This window comes from Struthio camelus, chromosome 3 (assembly GCF_040807025.1).
Source record: "Struthio camelus isolate bStrCam1 chromosome 3, bStrCam1.hap1, whole genome shotgun sequence".
NCBI classification, from domain to species: Eukaryota; Metazoa; Chordata; class Aves; order Struthioniformes; family Struthionidae; genus Struthio; species Struthio camelus.
In genome coordinates this window covers 128,237,488-128,249,335 of record NC_090944.1, presented here as the reverse complement: position 1 = coordinate 128,249,335, position 11,848 = coordinate 128,237,488, and positions in this window count along the sequence as shown.

The following is an 11,848-nucleotide window of genomic DNA, read 5'->3' as shown; positions in this document are numbered from 1 at the left end:
ACCTCCTGCAGCAATAATGTGTTACTCTGTATAGTGATGGCTGTCAGATTAAGCCAGAGAGCAATATTCTGCTCTGAACAGACAAGAGCAGACCAGATTTTTTGTGTGTCGTAACACCCATTCTGTAATTGGCCAGAAAAATCTGCTGCAAAAGTACTTGTGATGAGAAATAGAAGTTAGTTGGCTGAAAAATTTTGCAGAACAAATGAATGTTCTGTTTCTAAGTGAGCTCTTGTGCAGATGATATGCTGCCCTCAATTGGTATATTTAACTTCTGCCGAATGGAAGTCCTGTTGCAGCTTGCGTGTAAAACATAGTGACAGAAGGCCTGGAACAGTCTTCCACGTTAACTTTAGTGAGTACATGGTGAAATCCCACCAAATCGGTGTGGTGTCGTTTGATGTTCATTTTGCATACATTTGTGCCTTGGTTTCAACAAGGTTTGTTTGTGGAAAAAGCAGGTAGTACTGTTCCAAATCTCTTGCAAAAATCTAGACAGCAGCTTTTAAAATATGGCTGTAAACGTTCTTCAGAGAGCTCCATTCTCTTCCTTGGATTATTCTAGGATCTTTATGTTTGGTTCCTTTTTAAGTAGAAAGAAAACAGATTGTAATATTTCCCAACCACCAAGAGTCTGGGTCACAGATAATATTGCCCTCAGAAAATCTCACAGTGCTCACTTCAGGACTTGTTCCCTTGGCACCTCTAGACAAGCAGTTGAACCATATGAGATGAGCTGCTGATTATGCCAGATCTGAAACTCTTCCTCCTACTTGCCATCAGTTTATTCAAGAGTAAGCAAAGTTGCCATTAAGTGTGCTCTGCAGGTGGGTGGTGGGTCTGCATGCATCAGCTCTGCTTGCCCTGGAATATGTTCTGTCATGGTCTGCTCTGAGTCTTGCTCATTTTCTGGGAATGGGCTGTGTATAGTTCTTGGTTATGTAATTCACTGGTAGACTGGCCATCAGAATCATCTGCAATTCTGGTTTACTTGGTCTGACTCTGATGTTGCAATAGCTGCTATCATGACCAGCCTTATAAAAATCAGTGCTGTTGCACCATTTAAACCAATTCAAGTGATACCAGCATCACACGCACCACCTTCAAATGATGATATATTTGTATGGCTGAGTAGGGAATTTTGATTCAGGAGTGCTTTGTTGCTGCTTTTCACAAGGATAAATGGCTCTATATATCCCGATTCCCGCTAAAACCTAAGTTCAGTATTTCAGCATTGAAATATTCGTTTCGCAACATTTCAGCGGTGACGTTACAGCAGCTGGGGATACTTTTCTATACTTTGTGTTCCCTCATGTGACATTTCTCAGAAAAATCTTTTTTGCTTATCCAAGTCAAGTATAGAGCTATTTAAAGGGAATCCTCACATGTCATAACTTTTAAATCCCAGTGTAAGCTCATACCTCCCAGTGTCTCAGAGTGGGGACAGCTCCCCTACAGATAAAGCTCATGATTGCTTCTGATATCTCAGTCATCCCAAATAAAAGAGCTTAAAGATGGGGAGCCCAAGATAGCTCTTCTCGTATTGGAACCGATTTCTTTCCCTGCAGTCATTCAGAAAGGTGGGGTTGGGTGGTGGGGTTATAGATCAACATTTAGCTTGTTTGATGTGGGCCGCTTCAAGCAGGGCAAGCAGAACTGCAGTTCACCTAAGCCAGCAGCCTCGGAGAGACAGAGAAGCAATTTCCCATTTTGGTTGCCGGTATAACGCAGAGGAATACTGGCAAAAGCAGTACAGCTTTTTTGTTTGCGTACAGCAGTGAAGGAAAACAATTTAAAAATACCTTCTTAAAAGTATAGATTATGCATCTGGATTACACTTTCTAATATTTTTATGTAGCACAATCCTGGCAGGTTTATACCAATACTGTGCTTTCGTCTGTCACTAAGAAAACACAAATATTAATTGTGATCAACTAGTGGTGCTTCTTTCACTGTGGAAACGTAATCCTTAGCCTTTCAACAAACTGTTGTAAAGGAAGCCAGCACCTTTTTTTTATTTTGTTCAATACTAGCCTTTCAGGTAAAATCTTATTCTGATCTGATGGCAGTAATAGTGTATGAACTTGTACATACATAATCTTTGCGTTTTGTAGCGTAGGTCTGTCTGCTGCTTTCAATGTATTTTCTTATCAGACATTTCTCAGAAATGTCTCTTTCACTGATCTAGATCCAGTCTGGAGCTATTATATGATAGATAGAAAGATTACACCGTTTGTGTTCTCCCGTACTGAACAAGTTACAAATGAAAAATAAATCTTGCCTGATCTTGAAATTTGATACAAACGTAAATATTTCTAACTGTCTTAAGCAACAACTTTTACTTAGAAGATGCACTTAAACTCTGTCCGTTTTATAGCGTTCTATACTACTTGTCTCCAAAACACAAGGAAGGAAGTGGCAATAAGTGTGAGAGTTACAAGGCTTTCCACTTGGCTTGCGCAGCTACCTGAAGTGCAGGGCTGTGAATGAGAACTGCCAGGCTGCCCCTTCGGTAAGTCTTTTCTGTTGTAGTGATCTAGACCTGTGTCAAGTTACCGTCACAAATCTAAAATCAGAGCTTACAGTTCTCAGTCTTTGCTTCTGTTGCAGTAGTGCTTTTTGCAGTAGTGTTTAGTAATCCCTAACAAGCATCAGAGCCGTATTGTTCGGCATGGACCCTGCAGTCTAGGATAGTAATCTCTTTACAGTAGAGAAGGAAACTAATTCACGAGAATAAGAAACAATAGGTGCGTTTTCAGAGTTACATTAGAAACCAAAGGCAAAAGTTCTCTCTTGTAATCTGACTTCAATAGTCACTACTAATCATTGTCACCTCCATGATAGTGGGAGAAATCATGTTATGTAACCAAGAATCAGCTGGTTAATCTGATGACACTTACCAAGGTTGGCAGCAATGTTACGAGATCAGAGTCCCATCGATTCTTGAGTGCAGCTCTGTCCCCAAGGGTCCGCCACAAGGAAGCCTCTTGCCACACATCCTGTTCCTGGGCTGGCTGGACTGGAAGGAAGCTGCCTGCCATGAACAGGACCAGATGCAATAATTAGCCCAAATAAACAAGAATACTGTGATCGGTAGTCATACTAAAGCTACTTTATGCCACTTTGGCATTATAATAGAGACATTCAAAATGTGTGACCAATTTGCACCCACTAACTTTGCACAGAAGTCTGTAAGTTGGCATTGTTGTCTGTGAGAAGCCTACTGTTGTTGAAGGGTTAACAATAGTTATTATAAAGAATACTCCTCTCAAATTCAAAAAAACCAGACATATGTAACTTCAGATAAATCTGTGCATAATAATAGCTAGTGCCAATTCAGGTATTAGTAGGGCAGTTTCAGCATGATAAAAGTGCTCTCTCAACGTGAGCAGTGTCAGCTAAGGTAAGCGGAGAAATATGCACACCAGGAGAAGTGATTAGCCCCTCATTGCTGGAGTGGGCCCTCCAAGAGCGTATCAGGGTATATCTATGGCCAGTGCTGGAAGTTTTCCAGGATACCCCTAGAGGGTTAACTGTTTCATGACTCAGGATACTTCCCTTACTTGAGCTGTCCCTTCAGACTGTGATTTATTATTATTATTCTTCTAACATCTGCAGGCCTGGTAGTGCTGGATGTTGTACAAACATTGAAAATGACAGCTCTCGCCCTTCAAATCTGCTGTCAGAGACAAGGTATAGCAAGTAGACAGCAAAAACAAAAGGTGGGAGTTGAGGAGAGATGGAGTAATAAAAATAAGGTGTTTGAATAGGCGCTAGTTGGCTGCTCATTTCCTGACCAATAAATAGCTTTAATCATGTTGAATATGGGCAGATATGTATAAAAGTTTAAAGAAAAGGAAATTCTCATGATTGTTAGTGATATGTATATATTCCTGGCAGTATTTAAGAATTATAAGGATTTTCTAGTAACTGATCAGCACTGCCTGAATTTTTTCTTTCTGCACCTTTGATAGCCATGTGCAAAGTGACTTTTATTGTGGTATTAGTATAATTCAGCTCTGCTGCATTTTTGAGGCTGCTGCTAATTTGATCTAAAAAAGTGAGCAGCGTTGCTCATTTTTAAAATTATTTTTTAGCTTTCTGAATGCCTGGATCATGAATGTTCCATTTCTAATGACCTGATATCCTCTTTCTGTGTGTCGTTGTATTACTTTTTCTTCTCTCTCTCTCTTTTTAATATTGTGGAAATGTAAAATAACCTGACCTTGAATGGATACCTTGTGGAGATTCCTTTAATATATACAGTGAATTATACGAACCCCTGTTGAGAGCTAAAATAATTTTACCTATTCTATTTCATAACAGAGCTTTGCATTTCAGAGGTAGCAAAGTTTTTGGTCTAAAAGACCATTTCCATTTGTCGCATTTTTATTAATTTGTGATATATCAAATAAATAGAGCAATCTCTCTCACTTTTGCTGATTAAGAAGTTCTATTAAGAACCTAGATGATAAATATATATGATGTGATATGAACTGGACAATAAATTCAAAATAGAGGCATAATGGAAAAAAAAACTTTTCATCAATATCCTACTCTGGTTTTCCAATGTGTAGACAGTTATTGCCAGCTTAATTATTTTAAGGTGAAATCAGCCCTAACTGATCAAAGTAAGACTGGTTTTGGGAAAAAAAAAAAAAGTATGGTAAATATACGTATTAATTAAGATATAAGAACACAATGGGATATGCTAATAAACTGAATTATAGTAACCAATGGAACAGTCAGCGTTAATGCTTCATTAACACAAATAGGGGTCAACTTGCTGTCTTCATGTTAGAAATAAGCATAATTATGTCAGCTGTCAGATGCATCAAGCAGAAAGCCCTGTGTAATGACTGTTGTGCTAGGCAGACAGAGGACAGGGAAGTGCCCTAAACTTTAAGACAAATGAGCAGGTGTCAAATCTAGTACCAATTCTAGGAGTTACCCAGTACCTGTGTAAAGGACCTCTAAAATCATTAGCTAAACAACTATCATGTTGATCAGTTTAAACAAGCAGTGTCAGGGCATCGAAAGAAATTAGAACTCTCGCTTTTAAATATCTCAGTTTTTGTCTTGTTTAGTTTTTTTGTTTTGCTTTTAATGAATTCAAGCTGTATTTATCAAGCATCCATTTTCTGGAAAGGCCGTTAGGAAATCACTGCTAAGCTACAAGCTGAGTTTTGCTCCTCCCCATACAAGAATATCAGCTGCTGCTTCAGCTTTCTGTGAGTCTTACATTGGGGTCTGTGTTATCACAGGCTGTGATATTTGAAGCCCTTGCTTGTCCTTCAGTCAGTGGTGACAGGAGGAGAAGCAGGTTTTGCAGAATGTGCCTGGGATGACTAAGCTGGAGGGAAGGGCTGGGCTGGCAGTGCTTTCACCCGAAGCCAAGAGGGGTCACTCACACTCATCTCTTCAGTGCCCACCCAAGGGAAGAGCAGCTTCTGCAAAGTCTTGCTTGCAAAGGGGGTGCCTCACAGGGGCTGGGAGGCCCCCAGCACTGCCTCTGCCCACACCTTGTTAGCAACGTTGCATGACACCGTCTGGGAGATCACGTAGCACTGGCAATGTCATCCTCCTGTCTGCCCCCTCCCTCGGGTAGCTGCGGTTATATAATGATTTTGAAAATTATATCCTAGATCTGGGGAACAAATCATTTAAAAAAAAAAAAAAAAAAAAACAGGATTGGTAGGAAATATCTCTCATTCTTCCTTTTTCATTGTTTTTTGTGTATTTAGGGGAGGGGGTGGGGAAAGAGGAAAGTAAGTTCAGAACAACGCGCTGGGGACCATCAAGTTGCAAGCATTACTTATATGGCAGTGGTGCAGCCCCACTTTAAACTCAGTGCAGATCTGACTGATTGGCTTTTCCTCAAAGAGTGAAGCTTGATTTCCAGCCCCCCCCACCTCTAGTGCAGTGTTTTTGTGGCAATTATGTAAATTATATATCACACCATTGCATATTTTCCACATCATTTGATTTGACCTTTAAAACTAATAAGAGAATTATCATTTTTGCAGGCAATTTGTGTTTTATGGTATGAGACAGAGGACAGGGACTGATGGAATGAACATCAGAACATACAACTCACGTTGAAGGATAATGCTAGAGGTGCAGAAGTAGGTATATGGCATGAAACAGTGGCTGATATGAGCTCCCAAAGAGTGATTTAGAAGATATATCATGGAAAAAACTTTCCAGAGGGGAAGTTTCTTTCTGATCACCCTTAGTGGGACGTGGGTTAGCTATTTTTGTTTTGCTTTATAACCATTTCTAATACATGCATAGATATCTCGTCATTATCTGTATATAGATATGGGATATATATTTCAGTTAATCTAATGAAAGAGATTATTCTCTCCCTGTAAATCTTGATAGGTTATTTGTCATGATGCATCTACATGTCTAATCCCATTTAATCTCACCGAACCTCTAGCTACATTACCCTGAGTCAATAAATTCTGTAGGTTAGCCTTACACAATATAAGTTTTCAGTTGTATTTAGTTGATTTTAAACTTGCTGCATTCACCTTCTCCATGCATTCACTTGTTAAACTACTATGAAATGCAAAACATCAAAAGCAAACAGAATCGTCCATATATGTTTTGCTCCCCAAGTTGGACAGAACAAGTATTATTGCTAATAGAGGCCCATTAATTGCACTGTAATATTCCCCTTTCAGCTTCCCTCTCCCTCAAAAAGACCTATGGAAAGTTCACAATGTCAAGAAAAATGTTGCAAAATCGTGATAAGAGATGACACTGGAGCACTGAGGATTTCCATAACACTTGCTAAATGCCTTATTAATCTTACACATGTCAGATGAGATTTTCCTTGTGCTTAGGATGACGTCTGGCAGGAACGTACAACATGGTTCTGTGCAGAATCTAGTTCAGGGGGTGAAAGGAGGGAGAGTCTTATTCTTCTGACTGAAAACATTTCATACACCTTTAACAGCAATGGGAACTGGTATTATACATAGCCCTGGAGAGTGATGAGAAAGAGCCCTAACTGGAATAAACATGCGCTAGCATTTTGGTCACAAAGCAACACTTAGCAATACTTCCCACCTCCCTTCATGGCCGATGTTCTCCCTGCTGTTTATATGACATTTTCTCGTCTTTGCTGCTAAAGTGCTGACCACTAATTTTGTTCAGGGTTTGCTTCCTTTTTCTCTCTTTCTGGATCTTCAGTTCCTTTCTAGGCTTCTTTCCAACAGATGTCTGCTGTGCTTGCACAGCCCACATTTCTGGTACAGAGTTCTTTACCCCACCACAACACAGCCACATGGTAGTTCAAGTACTTGAACAGGATGTTTTGATCTAGGCTTATCGCACGGTGGAAAAATATGGAAAAAAAAAAAAAAGTTACAAGTCGGTTTAGGCCAGCAGAGCTAAGGCATTCTGTTCAGGTACCAGTAGGAGACCCTTGGTTTTTAATAGGTACGTAGACCTTGTGTTCAGTCTTTTTATTTTGTTCTTGATGCCACAATTGGTTCCTTCTTATCTTATTTGTACAGCTCATTGCCCTGGAGCACTTTCTCATACCCATTTTGTGTCTCTGGTTAAAGTACCTTTGCAGAAGTTTGGGTATTTTTGTTTGTTTTGTTTTGTTTGTTTGTTTCGGCAAAACCAATCCAGGGCCATGTCTATGCAAGAGGAAGGCTTGAAAAATTTCTTCACGTCAGAAATACTGTGTCAGTTTGACTGATGTGATCCATGTTGCAAGCTGCAGTGTAAACAGACTCCAGCTGGCAGGAGTACTTTCCTCAGTTTGTTGTCTTAATCTTTATGGAATATCCTGAATGAGCACACTGAAATCCAGGGGTTTGAGTCAAGCTAACGTCTTCTACAAAAGACTAAGACTGTAAGATCTGAAACAAAAAGAAAGTAAAAATCCCAAAGACTTATGTTCACAAGCCTGATGAATTTTGCAGTTCGATAAGACCTTTCAGTATCCTGTAAACACTTTTCTCACCTTGAAAAAGAGTTTGCACCTGTTTCTCCTCTGCTCATCTTGCAATGCGTTTGGGTTTTTTCTCACCTTCTGCTTCTTTCTTCAGCTGAGCATCCTTTTTTCTCTTCCTTGACACAGCATCTCTTCAAGCTTTTCTTCACATAGAAAAAAAAACTATAGATATCTAACAAAAAGTATGAAAACCATCTGACTTGGAGATAGAAGCACCCAAAAACTTCATGCCAAGTTCCAGCTTTTTCAAGACAAATTACAAAAACGCTAAAAGCTTAGTAACTATAGCAGCACAAACGACACAACTACAATATGCCGCAACAGATTGTTCATATGTCACTGTTTTTCCAAAGTTCCTTGGCAAGTATTCCCATTAGTAAACAAGTCAAGTGAGAGAATTGTAAAATGGCCAGCAAAAAAACCTCAGTCTTCTCTGGCTAATGAAATCAAATTCTGCTACTTATTGCTGCTATTCTGTTCTTTAGCCCCTCTTCTTTCACCTGTGCTGACAGACTACAGTTGTCTCTATTTCCGCCTTCACAGTGAGGCTTCTGCTTGTTATGCACCATCCTCTTTATATCACGAGTCTATTGAAGCAGTGCCATGTTTAAAGGATGGGCCAGATCCTTACCTGGGGGAAAACTTGCATAGATCCATTGACTTTGTCAGAAAGATGACAAATTACATGAGCTGGTGAGCTGGCACTGTTTGTTACTCGCAGCATGGGGCACATCAATGGAACTGAAAAAGCCAGTTTGCTAACACTTGGAGACAGACCTGATAGTTCATTGAGGTTTTTTCCCTTCCCATTGTCTATTCTGCTTGCTGCTCAAGTTGATAGTTTCACCTGAATTTATTACTGAAAGAAGTCTGGGCAATAGGCCAACTCACTATATATTAAGGATGGGCAAATGCCAAAGTTTGGGTGTTCTTGTTTGGTTGGGATAATGTCTTGAAACTGGAAATAGCATATTCCTGCTTTCCCAGAATATACAGCAGCTATAAAATTGGAATGGAAAGTTCAGTAAGATTAACTTAGAGTGAATTGTAACATTTGGCTCCTTGTATATTGAAATAGCTTCAGTAAAGGCAGGCTTTCTCTCAGATAAGTGGAAGCTTTGCCATGAGCTTTGATATGGAATGGATTTCACTCACAGGTCTTAATGCTTTCACTTTGTGTAAGAAGGAACGTTTTGGCTGTGCTCTGACTTTGGCAGTTCCAAGTTGCAGAGATAGGTGAAAAAATAGTATGGGGAAAAAAATATTTAATCAAACATTCAGTGTGATGAAAACAATACAGAGCTAGCTGTAAATGTATCTTTTACCAGTTGAAAAAAAAGTACCTATAACTGGTCACAGACCTAAAATGTGGACGCATCCATGTCATGTGTCTCTTCAAAAAGTAGCAAAAAGATTTCAAGATTCGTGGGGCCATAAAGAAGAAAGGAAGAAGGAGCATGTCTTCCTGGGCAGTCTGTACCTGAGCAATCCATTAGACAAGAAGAGTCCTAGCTACTTTGCTCCGTTCACTCAAAATGCATAAAAAAAAGTCCTTGAACAGGGATCAGACTGCAGTATTCCTCACTCACTCTTTCTGGTCTCATTAGCACCAAATTCTTCTTTCGTAGGGTGATACAGCTTCTCAAGCAGGGGTGCAGAGCACCTGGGGGGGATTTATTGCCAAGTGAGTACAGCTCCTGGATTTAGGAGTTTGCATCCCCCTCCCTCCCTACCTCAAAGAGGGCATCGAGTTTGTGTTCCCTTTTCTAGGCAAGTGCTGTAGCCTGCTAAATATTATATAAACTGGGCAGCTCATGCTGAAAAACAGCCTTTATAGACTAGCCTAATTGTAGTTTATCCAGGGCATGGGGAGCTGGACCCTCTCAGGAGCCATAATGTAGCAGGTTATGTTTCCAAATATGTTTGGTTTGGTTCCCGTTTCTTAAAAAATGTTCTCGACTCCAGAGTTAACTTCAGCTCTGTCACCTCCTTTGGCTGCCTTGCAGCGAGGCCTCCTTTTTAAATCCCCCTACATTTATTCTGTTGTTCCCACATGGTAGGCCACAGTGTTATATTATAGTAGTATGCAAAATCAGAAATCGCTAAGTCACAGTCACTTTCCCTAGGTTGTCCCTCTGTTCTAGTCTTAGCACTTTAACACATTCATCACTGTTGCTTTTACACCACACATCCTTGACTTATCAAGCATGATGGACTGCGCAGCCAGGTCTTTTTATCAGAGCTTTCAAAAAGCTACATCCATACACCACCATACCTGTTTATTTCTCTTAAATTTCTCTCACAGTGCTACTTTTTCTCCAAGCAACATAGCAACAGCTATGGTGGATAAGTTTAACCATGGCTTACTTAATCGATATCATGAATTGAGGCTGCTGCCATCATTAGCCTGAGTTAGATTATGACAATATTGTCAGTGGGACTTTAACTTTTGTTTGGGGAGACTACACATAATTCACACACAATTCACGTAATGAAATGCTGCTTGACAGCACGGTTGGCCTTCTTTCTGGCATTTATCCCTATAGAGCAACACAGTGAGCTCCCAACAGACTAAAAAATACAAGCAGAAAACACAAAACCATTTGTGACCTTCCTGTTGATTTATTCTTAGCAGTCAACAGGTGCCTCACGTAGAATTCAAAGTAATAAATGTAAAAAGACAAAAACAACCACCCTACAATGAAATATGTCAGGGACAACTTTTAATCCTCTCTGTTTTCATAGCAGTGCTTGAGTAGGAAAAAAGAGGAGGAGGGAAAAAAAAAAAAAAAAGAGAACAATCCTGAAAGAGCTAGTGCCCCAGAGAGCTATATAATGATTAACAATTCATCTTTCAAACACTAAGCATTTCCTTCTCGGTCCTGAATGACAATGGAATTATAACTTCATCAAAATTACTTTGAATAGTCTCATTAGTGACACATGGTCTTGATTTGTCCCTGCCTCACAGTCTGATAATATTTTCATACCCACTATTGAAAGTGTTTAGCTTTGTCCTCCTCATTTGTGCAATATGTTCATACTTATCAGATCATCTGATTTGCGCTTCAGTGTTCAACAATTCAGTAAAAGGTTAACAATAAAACAGTAGGAAAGGGAGGCAGAGGATAAGATGAAGGTTTATTTTCAGTACAAGCTACCTAAACAATGGGAAGGAAAGTGTAGAAAATCAGCCTACTCCATCCAGTTCTAGCCCTAGAGGATATTTAGAAAGCACAGTCTGTAAATAAGATTTATTGAAGTACAGTCTTCTCCTCATTGTAAAGAGCAGAGGCATCTTCTTCTAAAATAGCTGATTAATAGAAGCAGGTCCCTTAAGAGCAACTATACAGAGTATTTCTGTCAAGCCTCTATCTTGTATAAATATTTTTAATTAATTAATGCCTTCATCAAATATAAGGAAAAATTAAGCATTATCGCTCACCGGAGACCCTGCTATTAGAGTGATTAGCTTAGATTTAATTTTATTTGCAGACGTCATTAATTTATTTTTAATAGATCTCCTCTATAGTTGTATCTATATTGTGTTCGGTTTCTGCAAAGAGACTAGCAGGCTGCAGTTCTCTTCAAAGCCAACCAGCTTTTCCCTCCCGTCTCCTTCTGGCCCACTGCCCTTCACAAGGTGTGTTTACGTTTAAATTAGCCAGACCACTGCAGGCTGAGATACCAATTAATCTTCAAACATGCCACAAGTGAAGATAGAAGTTAACACTGTAGCTGAGGGACTTAAAGTGAGAAACAGTGTTAGCACTGCAAGTCCTCTGTTCTGTTTTGCAAAGCAGCGGTTGTGTCATATGGGGACAGGCTGCCCTTGAAGTATCTTCTCTTTGAGTGAGTGGCAATGGGTATTGT